Source organism: Rhipicephalus microplus, chromosome 2 (assembly GCF_043290135.1).
Source record: "Rhipicephalus microplus isolate Deutch F79 chromosome 2, USDA_Rmic, whole genome shotgun sequence".
In the NCBI taxonomy this organism is placed as follows: domain Eukaryota; kingdom Metazoa; phylum Arthropoda; class Arachnida; order Ixodida; family Ixodidae; genus Rhipicephalus; species Rhipicephalus microplus.
Window position 1 is genome coordinate 282,014,883 of NC_134701.1, and position 16,725 is coordinate 282,031,607.

Consider the following 16,725-nt stretch of genomic DNA (forward strand, 5'->3'; position numbering starts at 1 on the left):
TGCGTCGTTCAGTTTTCAGATGTTTTCGTCCATGAAATAAATGAGCAGTCTCGCTTCATCTGCGCTGGTGCAATCCCGTCGCAGAAACTCACGGCCATCGGAGGTTGTCCGGGACTCGCCCTCGATGATGAGCTCATGCACGGCAGACGGCTCATGTGGACAGTCCGTTTTCTTTTTCCTTCTTACAATCTGGCGCAAGGCTTGTATCACTCGCAAGGTGTTGCATTGAAGACGGTTTTACATCTGCCGTGACTTGCTGCACAAGCTTCACGGAGGCCTTGCCCGAGGCCACAGCCAGAGCTTTGATCCGCTATTGAGTGCGAAAAAGCAGTCGCTCTATAGACATCCGGAGCATGGCTCACGTTGACCACTTTTTTTCAAGACGACCTTGTTAGTACCTTCTCCAGAATTGTCGGTAATCACTCTAGCATTAAATTCGCCTCGCTTCTCGCCAGTAGTGCCTGGAACGTACGTTTTTGTCAAGCATGCACGCATAACCTTCTTTGCATCTAAGTTCTGTTTTTTTCCTTCTGGGAGCACGCCACAACAGCATCTCCTTCCATTTCCATGAAAATGACAACTCCCTCATCCTCATATCGCTGCTCTTTTTGCACTCCGAACGCTGGACAGCACTGCTATTTTTTTTTCTACTTACACGTAAGAGCCATCCTGTCCAACTGATATGCTTACAGCTTCACAACAGATAAAAAATACGAAATTTTGCACCGCTTTATTATGCTGATATTGGTACACTAGCAGAACAAGTGCACAGCGACACGGCGGAAAACGAACGAGTGGTTGTCACAAAGCACGTTATTTTGCACATGGTTCAATAAAGGTTGCCGCATGTGGTTTCGGCGTTTTGATTTTTCGGCATTTCGCTTTTTCGGAATTTGAACTTGTCGTTCTTACATACGGCGTTCTCATAGTACGGCCTTTTGATTTTCGGCGTTTTCATAGGGACCCAGTCTCGACACCTACTGTCACTATCGCGTTTAATGAGTCATCTAAGACTTCCGCTTCAATAAAACTGCGTCGAAAAGTACTCGTACAGATGTGCCCAGTGGCGCGGCTCGATTTCTCAATTCACAAGCCGTTCACTACGTGTCACCGTGATGCGTAAAACCAGTGCCACCGTAGTGATATACTGCTCTAGAATGTGATTTAAAATTCTTTGTTGGCTAGCACCAGACTTTTGACGTCTGTTTCGTGGGACCTGATTTGGGCGAAGACACCAGAACGACAATCGGTAGGATGAAACTAATTCTAAGTGTAATCTATTATGCAGCTGTAGTCGACGAAATCGTTTGCTTTAATTAGAGCTGCTACGACGTTAGGAAATGATCACCCAAGATTCTAAGCACACGCAACATTATTCCCAATTCTTAGAAATACTTAAGGAATGTTTTCTACCGGTTTCCTTTATTGTTTTACGAAACAATAATATGTAAGTTGTACCCAGTGTTTATTGGTTATTGCTTCATGTCCGTTTGTTCCTGATCTCTATTTTTTTTTCAGTTATGTAGCTGCGCCTTTCTTTGTTTACCAAATGACCATCTGTAAGTGCCAGTTGACAGCCGTGTAACGCTAAAAAAGGAAACGTCGCTTCGTTTGCGGGCGATGTCTGACCTTCGGGGTCGACTCGACAGTCGAAGAAAGCAAAAACAACAACAACGTGAAGCGTCCAAAACGCAGGCGGGTCCGGGAACATGCAAGGCTGACGCAGAGGGGGGTCACCGGACATCTCCGGTTGACGAGCTCGGTGGCTTCTTCTCCTTCGCGCATTATCTCGAGCCGTCCAGCAAGGCGCACGTCGCTCTGTGCGCTGTTGTCCCCTCCTCAGTCGCATGTCTCCTTCGAACGACGCAAGTGACACACACCCCTGAAAGAATGGGAGAGAGGCTGATCGCGAGAGGGTGGGGAGGGGGGGGGGTCCGCGAGACACGCGTGAAATTGGTTTCCGACGCCGCGTAGCCGGTCGCCGAAACCGTGCTTCTTCACGCGCCTCCTGCGTGGCAGTGTGCTGCTTATTCTCTCGAGGAAAGCAAGAAAAAAAAAAGTGCGAGGCCCGCCTGCTGCTTGCTGCTGGAGGGTCCTCCTTTGACGAGAAGGAATCGCAGGGCCTTTCCTTTCGCTCTTTTTGATTTTTCTTCTCTCTCTCTCTCCTCATTTTCTGCTCTTCGGTCTTGTCGTTCCTGCTACCCGACGTCGTCAATAAACTACCCCGGGAGAGTTGTGCCTTCAGTTGCCGACCCTCTACACTCGCCCTCTCATTGCTGCCTCGGTTGCCTCCTCCTCCTTCCAATCGGGAGGCTGTCCTCCTCATCTATCTATTCTGGAAAACTTGGTTCCCTTCCTGCTGCCTGTTGATGGAGGCGGCCACGGTGTAAGAAGCTACTTCTTACACCGTGGAGGCGGCCAGCAGGCAGGCGCGTAAGAAGGAGAGGAGGAAGAAAAGCGCGAAAGCGGCTTCGTTCACTGAATCGGGCAAAAGCGCCACTTGGCGCGGGGAATGAGGAGAGGGAGACGAGGAGGAGAGTCGCGCTACGGCGGGTCCGGTGCGCTTCGTTTATTCATTTGCTTTTTTACAATTTCCTTACATTGGAGCCTTCGCCCAGCATCCGCCGGGGTGGACGCTGCGCGACCGTCACCGCTGCCCCTCGACCAACCCTCTCTCTTGGCTGTGTGTGTGCGTACTTGCGAAGCATACCTACCCTTGGCACTCGAGTCTAAGAGGAGGAGAGCTCGGCGACGAAGACGATGCAGGAGCGTCGCACAGGGGATGTTGTCGGCCCTTCCCTCGCTTTCTCTGCGGGAGCTCTCGGCCGCCGCTCCTTCACCAAGGGCCGAGAGGCAAGCTACGCAGCTGCCGCCGGAGGACGGACGACCTGAGTGTGCCGACTTCGTTGCTGCTGCTGCTTCCCGCGGCGCTGCCTTCGTGTAAACAAATACCAGAAAGCGAGAGAAGCGCCGCCCGAGAGGCTACGGCAGAATAGAAGAAAAATAGAAAGAGGGTCGGCTGCCGCCGCCTCGGCATGCCATCGCGACGGACGAGATGATGCCGCCTCCTCTCCGAACCCTCGCAGGAACGCGCGCGCCTCTGGCAGCCAGGTCAGCTACGGCGACACACGACAGCACATACTGGCCTAGGATGGTCGTGGCATTAATGGCTCCGCATCGGACGCTCTCGTTAAAAACCTTAGATGTCCCATCAGACGCGAATATTGACCGTCGGCGTCAACGCGAGTGATGCTAAAAATCATTAGGACGCGATAACGTCACGAGACAACAAAATATGTGACGTCACATGATGAAGTCACCATAATGACATTTGCCTGGTGAAAGGTGGGCCGATCACGAAGGCAGTGCAGGACCTTATTAGGCACCGAAAGCTTACAGTGCCTTCGATCCTGGAGGCAATGCATGTTACGTATAGAACTAGGAAGTCGAGAGGATCGACTTGAGAAGTAAAAGACAGCTTCGCCTTCGAGTCATGCTTGGCGAACGTATATGGGGACCCTCGTAAGTTTTCTAGTGCCACTCAATGGGCACATATGTCGAATTTTAGAAAAAGCTTTGCCACGGACTAAGTTATGAAGGATGAAAGCATGCAGTGGTGGCGCTATATTGTTCAGTTACGGTAATGTGTGGACTCTTCGTCTGAAGTTCGTAATCCGCCAGTCTGCCTGAAATGGGATCATTATTCGTAGCCCTCCTTTATGTATAACAGGGATCTCAAACTCACATCAACTATCGGGCCGGTGTCACGATGTTTAGTCGCGTTAAGGACCGAGACAATGAGGAAATTGAAGCACGGTTGGGGTGGGGGGCAGGGGGGTGATTGAACAAAATGCCAGCTATTGATGCCATTGGAAAGGCCTATCCCGTATCTCGTATATCTGTTTTCTGAAAAAGGATTTGGCGTTTCCGAAGAATTTGTAGATTTGGTGTTTTATTTCCGAATGGGATTTGGCAACAATAATGCTGAAGTACAGTTTCGGTTTTGCGCTGACGTTTCAACACAAGTTGACTTCATAGGGTGTCTCGAGAAAAATAAATATGCTTAAAGTCAGTCACCTCTGTATATATCTTTCCCGAGTAAAGCGCTATTAATTATGATAGGATGATAGGCGAGAAAATAGTGTGAGTACCTTTTAGCAACGTCACTGAAAGTTACTAAGTCATAAAACAAATATGGAACGCAGACCGTCATGTGCAGCCCCTGCTTGATCGGGAGAGCATCTGGATCGGGAGAGATGTTCGAGCTCGATTAGTGGTTTAAAAAGCTTTTGGCAGATATGCCAGAATATGTGAACAGCGAAATGTCCCGTGCCACAATAACATCCAGCAGAGCTATAGAAGTTTCCGAATAGAATCTTCCGGCCAATGACTAGTGGAGCTTTAACTGTGCTTAGCTTGAGGAATATCGCGAAACCATAATGGTGCATTCAGACGACGGACCGAATCCCGATGTGGCGGGACGGACGGCGCGTCACGTGACCTCACATCAGCGATTCCCCTCGTCCGCGACTCGTCCGCGGGGCTCGCGGACGGATGAACGCAACCTGTTTCTCACATCGGGATTCTGGCGGGGGAAAGCCGATACTTCAGCGGATTAGCTCAGGGTTTCTGGCAACCAGTACACTTTTCGTCTGCTCGCGGCATGTCCTCCATGGCTCGCGAATGGCTGCATGACTGGTCGGCATCATCTACGCTTGAGCATGGTTTACTTAGTTTCCGGGGGCTTCGTTCTCAGGTGATTAAATACGCAGAAATCACTTTTGGTGGTTCGGGAAATGTCGCCACCGTCGTTTGACACGCGAGATTCTTAGCCGTCATGATGGTGAAATATTCTAACTTCTGCAACCGGCGACGTGCCGCTTCTAAAAAAAGGATGGAAGACGCGTTCAGAAGTTCTACAAGTGGGGAACAATGTAGTTGAAAGAACATTCTGCCAGCAACTCCCTTTTCTCCTGAAAGAATAAAACTACTCGTTCATTTGTCACAACACGACAGACATCGCAGCCAAGCTTCGCTTCTTGCGGGCATCCATGTTGAATACTCTCAAACCGGTCTGCTGCCAGCGGGCGCAGGTGAGCGCCGAATCTGCTGTCGAGGGTAATCCGGTTGTTTTCCCCTAGGACACCGTCCGTCGTGTGAATGCGCCTGCAGTCGGACCATCCGCGGATTAGCTGCCCGCGTCCACGACAAATCCGGATTCGGTCCGTCGTCTGAATGCACCATAAGCGTTTAGTGACATCACTGATGGCCGCATCGGGATGCATCGCATGAGCGAAACTCGCAGCTCCTTTCGATAGCGATTGTCTTTTACACAGGCGTAATGAAGACGCCAATTTGCTATACGCGCAAACTGTCACCTGTAACGTCTTTGCAAACGTGTGCGACGAACTATTCCACGCAGAAATGTTTTATGGGCTTTGTAGCAGAGTGATATTGGCCGACTGCAACGAAAGCGCTCCACGCGTGGTCTATAGTAAACAGCAACAAGCTCTAAGGCTTGTGGTAACTAATATATGGAAAGTCCTCAGTATACTCAGTGCAGGACTTTCGCATTCAACACTTACTCTATACACTGGGCAACACGACACAATAAAACCTGATTTGAAATTTATAACTTTAGTTTAGTTATAATAAGATGGCTATAATAACCTTAGTATTAGGCTTTTAGACCAGATAAAAGCACGGAGAACGTTTTAAATTCTACTATCGAAGTTGACCAGGTTGTATGCGGTCTATTCGTTGATGTTAGCAAAGCTTTTGATAGTCTTTGTGTTAGTCTACTATTAACAAAACTCTTACTGACTGGATTTCGTGTGCTTTTCTTTTAAATTACTTACTAACTTTTTAAACGATAGAACGCAGCTAGTATAGTATTCACAGAACTCAATACCGTATAAGTGTATGAGTCCTGCTGAAGCCGGAGTGGCCCATGACACTTCGGCTCCAAGTCCACTTCTCTTCAAATTGAACGTTGATGATCTCGCCGCTGCTGTACCTACTTATATATGTATAGACTGACGCCGATGACGCTACATGCCACTTTGTCTCGGCATTTCCGTTTTCCAGACGCAATTTGCGTTTTGCAAGATGCTACCATAAACGTTGATGATTGATATGTGGGGTTTAACGTCCCAAAACCACTATATGATTATGAGAGACGCCGTAATGGAGGGCTCCGGAAATTTAGACCACCTGGGGTTCTTTAACGTGCACCCAAATCTGAGCACACGGGCCTACAACATTTCCGCCTCCATCGGAAATGCAGCCGCCGCAGCCGGGATGTACCATAAACGTTTTGAAAAGGTTTACAAGAATGTGATTATAATGTAAATGTTCGTATAGAATACAGCTCATTTATTTCAATAACCCATCGAAGAAAAAAGTTAGTTTAAGCCTCCAATTGGCGCACTTCTTTTTTTTTCCTCCGTGTATTTGCGCACACATTCTTTATGTTTTGTAAATACTTTAGTATTGACTTTACCACCGGCAAGATTTCGGCTGCATGGAACCACGGATACAAGTTGGGTAAAGCAACGAATGCGCTGCTTTAATTTAAACCACGGGACTGACTCACCGTCTATGATGTCGGGTGCAGAATTGCCGTCGACGGCAGCACTGACTTTTCTCTCCTCTAGAGCTTTTATTCCCCTTACCCCTTTTCCGCAGTGCAGGGTTGCCTACCAGGCTCAGCCATGCGTGGTTAACCTCCCCACCCTTTCTTTCATCCTTACTCTCTCGCTCGGTATATTTCTTGACAGTGACTTCACCTGGAATTATCACCATGGTGCACGTTTGTTGAAGGCCGCGTGCTGTTTCTCGTACATTATCGGACACCACACGACACTGTCATTCCACAAAATGATCCTGCAAGCTCTGGGTTACAACAACAAAGCCAGGCTTGCGCAGAAGGCGAGGATTCGCTCGGAGGATTTCAAGCTGGACGGTTGTGCCCTCGCGATCTCCGACTTCAGCGTAGCTCCCGCCGACTGGTTCGCCCTCCGCGGTCTCCTGATGCCGTGCAGCTCTCGCATTGTGGCACCCCGCCCTTGGACTGCTTCGACCGGATCCCCACTTTCCTATCTCCTTCTTTTTTCCTCTCGTTGGCTGGCGGCTTCTTCTCCGTCTATTTTCCTTCTATTCTTTTTATCCCTCCTTCCTTCTCCCTATATCTTTTATTCCCCATATCCCATTCCTCTGCTGACCTGTTGAGGTGTCCTCGTAAGGAGAGACAGTTACGGGTCGGCACCTTCCTTTTCTTTTCTTCTGATATAACCACTTATATTTCTAGGCGCCCCCCCCCCCCTTCCTTTGCTCGCTCTCTCCTTTCTCTTTCCTCTCTTCGCTCAAGTCTATTATCCCCCATTCCCCTTCCCATGTGAACCACTGCTGAGGTGTCGCACTTAGCTGCAGACAGTTGCGGGGTTCACTTTTCTTTTCTTTTCCAATTTTAAGAACCACTTCCCCCCCCAGAAGGCGAAGCACAGTCACAGCGAAAGCTAGAAGTGTGGTCCTTCAGAGCCTGTTCTCAACACTCATTGGGTAACTGCTGCAAGAACACTTACTTGATACCGACCACGGCATTAATAATAAAATATTTAGGGTAGTAGGTCGGTATTCGCTGTGCTATTTTTTGTCATTCTTCCGAGAAGTGTGGTATCCGCTAAGCACTTGCAAGGAATTTCGGGCCAATTGTTCATGCAGCGGTTGACGACGATGAGGAATTATGCCTGAAGTGGGTACGCTCCACAGTTAATAGTAGAACAAGAACAAGGTTTTTGTAATGGGCTATTCACATTGTTCGACGATCACTTGTTCTTTCGCGGCTTTAAAACGCTTTATAAGTCGTATTAACACGATTGCTTTCCGGACATAGAGCCTGTCTAAGGTAAATTTGCCAACAAGTCCCTGACTTCTGATGAAGGATGTTCTGTGTACTTTACTGGTGACAATGTCATTCATTAAAGAAAAAAAAAAGCACCAGCGTGGCTCAGTGGTAGAATATTGGGCTGGCACCCAGCGAACCCGGGCTCAAGCCCCACTGAGTCATTGGTACTAGCTTTTTTTTTCTAACTTCGTGCGATGTGGTTACGGACACCGGCGGCGGCGGCGGACAACTACGGCGCCGCGCGTGACCCGAGTTCTCATCTCATAACAGCCCTCGCTGTAAAAAGAATAAACTCTACCTTTCGTTCTACTTTGAAAGTTATCGGTTACGATTTAAGACTACCTTCAGGCACATACCTTTTGAAACCATTGGATGCTTAAGCGTGATGCCCTTTTCGCTCAGACGACTGCCTTGAGGCATGTTTGGCCTAACAAGTGTGGAGTTTTCTACGCTCCTGTGCGCTTGTGTCCGACCTATTTCGCGTGATTCGCGTGCTATCTGCACTCTCGTATAGTTACATTATACCGTTCTGTCTTAATCAACTACCCGGGAGTCCCTTTTGAGCAAAAGCAAAATATAAACTGAAGCAAATTTTTCGTCGCATTATTATTTAACACCTTCGTGACATCTGTTCTTTTTCTTCAATAAATCTTGCTGCGGTATTGGAACCTGAAAGTATACCCATATATGTATATCATCAAGCTACGCACGGATGTTGATGCACTGAAAACATTCGTTTTTTTGTTTCTGCTAAACGTTAGCATAATGGGAAATGTATTTCTCGTGCGCTCTTCTTTCTCTCTTTTTCTGTCACTTATCGCTTTTTATCACATCACCGTCAGACTGACGGGCTTCCGTTATTGTATGATTGTTATATCGCTGTTTCCGTATATCCGTACTGAAACGTTCCGTACGCTAGTCCAATAATTCCATATGTTTCCATACAGAATACATATGTTTCCCCCATATTTTCCATATATTTCCGCAAGATTTTTACGGAAACATACGGAATTATTGGACATCGCACACGGAACGTTTTAGAAGGGATGAACGCGAAACACATTTAAGGTCAGGTGTTACGGTTATTCCAGCGAAGTTATCGATTTTTTTTTCATTAACAATACAAAGGCGGAAATTTTTCATTGTATAACGTATGTGTGCGTGCGTGGCTGCTTCCTGCAAGATTCTTCCGGGCGAGGCTAAATCAGCGCGCGTTCGGCAAGGACGGACAGCAGGAACATGTGCCCTGCTGTGTTCGCAAACACGACGACATCGTCGCACCCTCGGCGCGCCGTTTGCAAATGCGATGCCCGCGAGGCTCTGTCGGCGACCTCTGGGCGCTCTCGTTACGTATATAATTGTGCACAATCTCCGCCGCGTAATACTTCTCAGTGTGTGTGGAGCAACGAGCGCATGAGATTCGGGCGCATGCAACGCAGTCTTCCCACGCGAACGTACTTAGTCCTGCCGGAGGGGAGCGCCGGGGCGGTTACGCATCCGCTCAGCGCAGAACCGCGACGCCTATACAGTTCCGCGTTTCGCGTGTGTAAACACGCCTGGCCTCTGCCACCAAAGAGCGGCGCGCGTTGGTGCTGAGATGTCTGCGATCTCCGGCGACGGCCGTTTAAAAAGAGGAGAGCGGGGAGGCAACGGTTGTTGCCGCGGCGTCTTTCCAGATCGCAGTCTCCTAGGTTGCCCAAGAGTGCGTGCAATCAGCTCGGTGAGATATCCGCCGTGCGGCCTAATGCGGAGCGCGAGCAACCACGTGATAAGAAGATGCGAGCAGGGCGTAAGACCAGGCCGATTCCTCGGCTTCCACTTTAATCGCCGTGAATCTTCCCGCGATTGTCCGACCGCCATTGCTAGCTCGGTATATGCGTTCGCGCGCAGCACTCCCTTTGGGAAAAAGAAGCATGGGCCACTTTTCTGTTGGCGCCGGTGTTGTTTCGGGGGCCCTCGTTTAGCATAGCTCATAAGGGACGACGACGACGGAGGAATTCCCCGGCGGCCTCTCTCTAATGGCGGCCGCGCTATACCGTCTCGCGCTGGCCGACGCCATCAGTGCCGCACCCTTGTGGGCTGGGCAGCGTGCAACGCCCTGGCCGGACCCCTAGCTGGGAGCGGCCGCTCCAAGGGCGCAGCGGCGGCGGCCCGCATCACATGCAAGCAGGGCTGCGCCCTGCTCACACCACCGAACTGGCCGGGCGGCCATTACACGAGGGCCCTCTTGTGTGCCTCGCGTTTTGCCCTCGCGTGCAAGAGGAGCACCTGCCGCGTTATCCGCCCTACTACGCCAAGGGACGGCCGACATCCGGGCAGCGCCTTCCTTGCAACCCTATAACGAGCACAACGCCAACCAGAATCTCGAGCGGCATCCATTCGGGGGCTTTACCGGATAGCGGAGATTTAGTGTCGCGCGGACGCGGCACGTATTGTCCCGCACGAGCACCTCTGGGGCCGCTATACGTTAACTACTTTGCGCTGGAAGCGATCTTGCGTCGGTGAGGACTCTTAGAGAAAAAGTGTGTTGCTGCCGACACGCTTCCCGTAGTAGATAATTGAAACATGCCGAGTCGGTCAATGCAGTGGTCAACTTTATTACTTGCCGGACCCTTTCTGGTCCAAACGCCTGTCCAAGCAAGATGCAAAGCGCTTCTCTGTGTCCTCTCTGAGTGTGTGTATTTTTGCGCTTGTTTCATCATGAACCTTTACCAGCACGCCCAACTGGCAGTCATCCTAAATGTAATTGCTAGTACAAAGGGCCCTTTTCCATGTGTTAACACCGCCTTCCTTTCTAACCCTGCAACCATCACCTCGTTAATCGCTCTCCACGTTTGCAAGATTCGCATTGCCTCTTGGTATAACCGAGCCTCGCTTAGCCCCCCCGGATGTGCAACTTATGTGCGGGTTACTGCCATGGCTCCTACTCGTGGAAACGGCAGACGAAGCGCTTGTCTGTGTCCTCTCTGAGTGTGTGTATTTTTGCGCTTGTTTCATCATGAGGGTGAAGTAATCCACTGCGAGGACAGACACCGCGACTAAAGCATGCGCGAGCGCGAGTGTCCGTAATCTGTTATTCAATTCTATCTTTGTCTCAATTGCGCTGACTGAATGATGATTCCTGCATCAGATGAAGCATGTCCGAACTCGCTTGCGAAGCTCCAGGAAACATAGGATCATTTGTTAAACATTTTGACATGTGTGAGGTGCACTAATAGAATGTCCAGAATCATATCTCCATGGGCATCAATCCCAACAACAGCGTGAATACGGTCGCAGGTGGAGAATCCAAATGTATAGCGCAACCAGTACGGGACGAAAAAACACACATAACAGACATTAACAAAGCGGTGTATGTGTCTATCGTTTTGTCCCGTCTTGGATGCGCTCTACTGCACATTTTCATGCTATGGATCACCAACCATCCCGCCTTGCAACCTCTGGAAATCGCAAAGCTTCACGATTGACTTAATTTCTTATAACAATTCTACCTTAATGTGTTTTTGTGAATATCTGTGTCCAGAGCTCACACTCACAAAAAAAAAAAAAAATTGGCATCATATCCACGCGGGGAATGATGGAGAGTGGAGCGAAGCATTCGTCCGTCCATTCGTTCTTTCTTCCGTCCGTCCATGCGTCCGTCTGTGTGACCGTCCATGCGTTCATCCGCCCGTCCGTGCATGCGTCTGTTCGTGCGTCCGTCCCTGCGTTCGTCCATGCATCCACCCTGCGTCCGTTCATGCGTCCATCTATGCATCTGTCGTGTGTCCGTTCGTCCATCTATTCAACACTCCACCGTCTCGCATCTTTTCATCATATATTCCCCATGTAGAAGCACCGCCGTCCAGCGGACATTCCAAGGACTAAACGAGAGGTGGCACATGCACACTTTCTTACGGCTTGCGCTTCAGGTCTACTTCCCACCTTTAACCACCTCGAGTTCATGGTATATACTAGTTCACTGTATTCATGGCACTGCGGCCCAACGCTCGCTAAACCTTTCTAAAACCAAGGAGGTTACGCCCAGCGAGTGTAACGTAGCAACCTTTTCCTGTCAGATAGTGCTCAATGTACATGCCAATGGCTGCTAATGGGAAATGAGAGACAGGGGAATTCGGCTTTTACTTTCTTACGGCTTGCGCTTCATATCTACTTCCCACCTTTAACCACATCGAGTTCATAGTATATACTAGTTCATTGTATTTATGGCACTGCGGCTCAACGCTCGCTAAACATTTCTAAAGCTAAGGAGGTTACACCCAGCGAGTATAACGTAGCAACCCTTTCTTCTCAGATAGTGCTCAATGTACAGGCCAATGGCGGCTAATGGTGATCGCAGCCTGCGCGTTAACTAAAAGCCGAATGCTCCTGTCTCTCATTCCCCTTTAGCAGCCATTGAAATGTACATTGAGCACTATTTTTTATTGTTAAACAACGCACAGAAGAAGTCTCTCACCGGCACCATCTTGGAGGTCAAAATGTTATACTTGTTACACACTACAACGGCTACGAGAGACGAACGGGTGCTGCTATAAGGAGCTTTGCCCCTAAAACGGCTTATAGTATAATCCTAATCGATGGGGTTTGACGTCCTAAAATCACGATTTGACGATAAAAGACGTCGTAGTGGAGCACTGCGCAAATTTCCACCACCTGGGTTCTTTGACGTGCCCCTAAATCCAAGTACATGAGCCTGGAGCATTCTCGCGTCCATCGAAAATACGGCTGCCGCGGCCAGGTTCCGATGCCACGAACTGCGGGTCAGCAGCCCAGCAACATAACCACTAGCACACCGTCGCGGGTTACAGAAACGGCTTACTATACAGAAGTTCGTATACAATAATGTACCAACACTGATGTTGGCCATACTAGAAAGCCGTCGCGGGTTAAAAAAACGGCTTACTATACAGAAGTTCGTATACAATAATATACCAACACTGATGTCGGCCATACTAGAAAGCCGTCGCGGGTTACAAAAGCGGCTTACTATACAGAAGTTCGTAAAATAACGTACCAACACTGATGTCGGCCATACTAGAAAAAGAACCAGCCAATGACGGAAGGTGTTTACATAAACGAAGTTATTGTGAATGTTATTGCGATAGCAGTTATATGGACGCTCTCAGCTGTGTTTCGCCGCCGGCGTCGACGTCAATGTCATGCACCGTATATGTATACGTATCTATATATGCGAAAAACGCAAGAAGGAAAAAAAAATGCACGAAAAAAGACTGCGGCGCACGGAATCGTATGGGACCCCCGCGTTGTGAATGCGAGGCGTTAACCACTGCGCCACCGAGAGGTACATCCTTCGACGTTCAAACTGCCACCTATTCTTATCTACCACTTACCGCTGTTGGCTGGCATCTCGGGGGGTCACTATTGTGCTTTCAGCATCAACAGCAAGATGGCGCAGTGAGCGCGCGGCGGCTCTCATTTCTCACGCGAGCTTTGGCCCGCGTATAAGGGTGTGGTGTGTACGCTCGATCGCGCGCCCTTATCTTGTTTGTAGTGGGGAGAATCGTACGTCTTGGCTAGCCTTTGGGTTTCATCGGTACTATTTTGTTGTAGTTACCGGGCGCACAAAGGTCACTGCAATGACTCCACGGTACATGTGAAATGTACACGCGAACGCTGGGGTCCCGACGTTTTGTGTATTGTTGACTTGGCTGTCTGAGTTGGTATATATAGTGGACGATTCGTTCTGCACGATCCTATTCCTTTTCCATCCAGTGATCACAGACGTGCCATATTCAGGTGATCAATGCATAAGCGGAGCTCCACCCGGGCCACTGAAGAGCACTCGTATAAGAAAAGTCTATTTCCCGTACCTCTTTTCGTTGAACCCTGACGTAGCACGTCTACGACTGTTTTTAAATATACGTGTTGAATTTATTTTGGGACAGTCTCATGACTATGTACACTGCAAGTTCACGTATACGCGAAGCTAGTCGGTATTTGCAAAATAATCGAAGGATTCTTTTTTTCTTCTCCTTTAGTTTGGCACACAATGAAAATTAGAATACACCACACATTATCCCGGGTTCACGGTATTCTGAAGAATACTAATAGTTTTGCGTTCTAATGGAAATTTTGCCGCAAGAATTATTAAAGTGTACACGCTCTCAAAGGCATTATGTACTTCAGCATGTACAAACACGTAGTGCCACGAACACCCTCATTATGAGCCAGCCATATCGCCACCATGTTGCGTGCTATTTTGGGAAACGTAAACAAAGAAAAGAGAGAAAGAACCGACCCTTGCTGCAAGGTGAGCCGCGGCCACTTGTACACAAGCACGCACGCGCTCCGAACTGACGACCGTCGAACTGCGTCCATTATTTCTTTCTCTCCGCGCATTAGAAATACGTCTGCGGCGTCGGTAATGCGCCGGAAATTGCGGCAGCCCCGCGTCGTCGTTCGGCCTCTCGTTCTTTTTTTTTCTTTCGTGGAAGCGGGTCATTTGCATCGAGGAGCGCCCTTTGAGCTGCCAGCCGGCCGAGAGCCAGTCGGGACTCGCGAATCGTACAAAAACACACCACACTAACTGCCCGTGGGTGTGTGCATGCATAATAGTGCCCCACACTGCGGTCTCTAACGGGGCAGATATCGCCGGGAAGTCGGTATCATCGCCACAGCGTATGTTGCAGGATGCTTCAAGGTATATCGGTGAAGCATGAATGCTTCACCGATATAGTGGGGGCCATCGTACGCTCCTTCGCTAGCACTCGTTTAATTCGAAAGCCTTCGCATACGCTCCTTCGCTAGCACTCGTTTAACTCGAAAGCCTTCGGATAAGCTCCTTCACTAGCGGGTGTGTGCATGCATAATAGTGCCACACTGCGGTCTCTAACGGGGCAGATATCGCCGGGAAGTCGGCATCATCGCCACAGCGCATGTTGTACATGCTTTAAGGTATCATTGAAGCATTCATGTTTCACCAATATAGTGGGGGCCATCGTACGCTCCTTCGCTAGCACTCGTTTAATTCGAAAGCCTTCGCATACGCTCCTTCGCTAGCACTCGTTTAACTCGAAAGCCTTCGCATAAGCTCCTTCGCTAGCACTCGCTTTAGATGCCTCATCAAACGCGAAAATTGGCCTACGGAACCAACACGAGTGACGCAAAAATTAATCAGCGCTTGATTACTTCACCGTATGAAGTGGTCATGATGTCACTATGACGTCATCAGATGACATAGTCGCTCGTGGAACGGCGGGCGGATCACGGAGACAACGCAAGCTCAGGTGAGTCGAAGAATGCCTCGGATCCTGGAGGCCGTTCAAAACCACGTTAGGTGCAGAAGAGGAAAAAAAAAAAGAACTTCATGTTGAGTCATCTTCAGCGAATGCATAAGAGACCTTGTGACTTCTTAATTACTTGGAGAGCTGAAGCGTTGCATCAAAAACGTGCAAGCCTCAATTATATGACAAAACCGACAAGAACACGAGCAAGGTGTGACAAAATTTCTGTGATATTTATGGCCGCATATCAGCCAAAATACAGTCAGGGAAAGCGCATATGTCTGTTTCGATTTATATGTAGACATAGCAAGCAATAAATAAATACAAGGAACTGTAACAGTGCATGAGCGGGAAGGTGGGAAGCTGAATCAACATAATAATCCGGTCGTAATATGTGCCGCGTGCCGATTAGCTATAGCTTTATAGGCGCAGCCAAACAGATTACCTAAGTAGGGCAACCCCAACACCCTGTTTGGATATTGACGTTGCTCACATCGCGGCCTCGGTAATCTTCAGTTTTATCTGCACAGGAAAAGACGGACACGCATAGATGGGTCGGACGCCAATCGAAGGGTATTGTCTACGGCATTGTGCACCCCCCCCCCCCCCCCCCAGCTTGAAATAAATGCCTGGTTATATCACTGGGCTGAATTCGGTACCCTTTAAGAGGTATTAATCACCCCAAAAATGTATCGAATCCGTCTCTCACGAGCGGAGTTGCTTGCTTTATGTATTTTCACTCTTTTCTCATCTCGATGAAAGCGCTGGAGGTTATACAGAGGAAGACATGACGCGGGAAAAGGAAGCTACGTCAACTCACACCATGACTTTGAACGCTCCTCCGTCGCGATTCCTGAGCGCACTTGTGTTGCTACTGTGTAATATTGGAATATATACTATATAGATGGCGGCGCAGGCACATGGCGACATCCCGTGATAAGAAGCGCATCTAATCTGCACGCTGTTCCTGATTTATGTCCGTTCTCCACCAAGTATAGTAACCTGCTATTACATGCAGCTGGTGCCCTGCCCACTGATGGGAGTGAGGGTTGTATAGGGTACATGAGAAAATGGACTTCGCGCTCCGCTTGCAAACTCCGCGTGCCGCACATTACCATAAAATTTGGCTACAGTGTTCGCAGCAGTGTCTGCTGCTGTCACTATAGAAAGCGCTTTTTCCTCCAAGTCCGGTGGCTGAAGACCCTTTTACTACTTTTAGGGGCGAAACTCCTTTTATTGTAACCTTGTCCTGCGTCCGGCGTAACCGGCAGTATCAAACAGACAGACGGACGAACATACGGACGCATGAATAGATGGACGGACGCACGGACGGACCGACAGACGTACGCTTCGCCCCACTCATCATCATTCACTCCGTGGATATGCTGTGATTTTTTTTAATGTACTATGAGTATACTCGTTCGTAGTTATTATTACATACGAGGCATGCAAAATTGTTCTGAAGTATTATTATCGAGCAAGTCCGAAGTGGGAACGGCTGACAGTTTGGTGGTTACTTCCAGATTTTGATACCTCACCATGCCCATATCCGTTATCGCTGCTATACGCGCGGTA

The 16,725-nt window shown here is 49.0% G+C and overlaps 1 protein-coding gene across 1 annotated transcript in view; it reads left to right on the forward strand.

The window, feature by feature from the left end:
* The window catches only part of ft (cadherin-related tumor suppressor fat), a 131,917-nt gene that overhangs the window by 57,388 nt on the left and 57,804 nt on the right, over positions 1–16,725 (forward strand). The window lies entirely within an intron of this gene.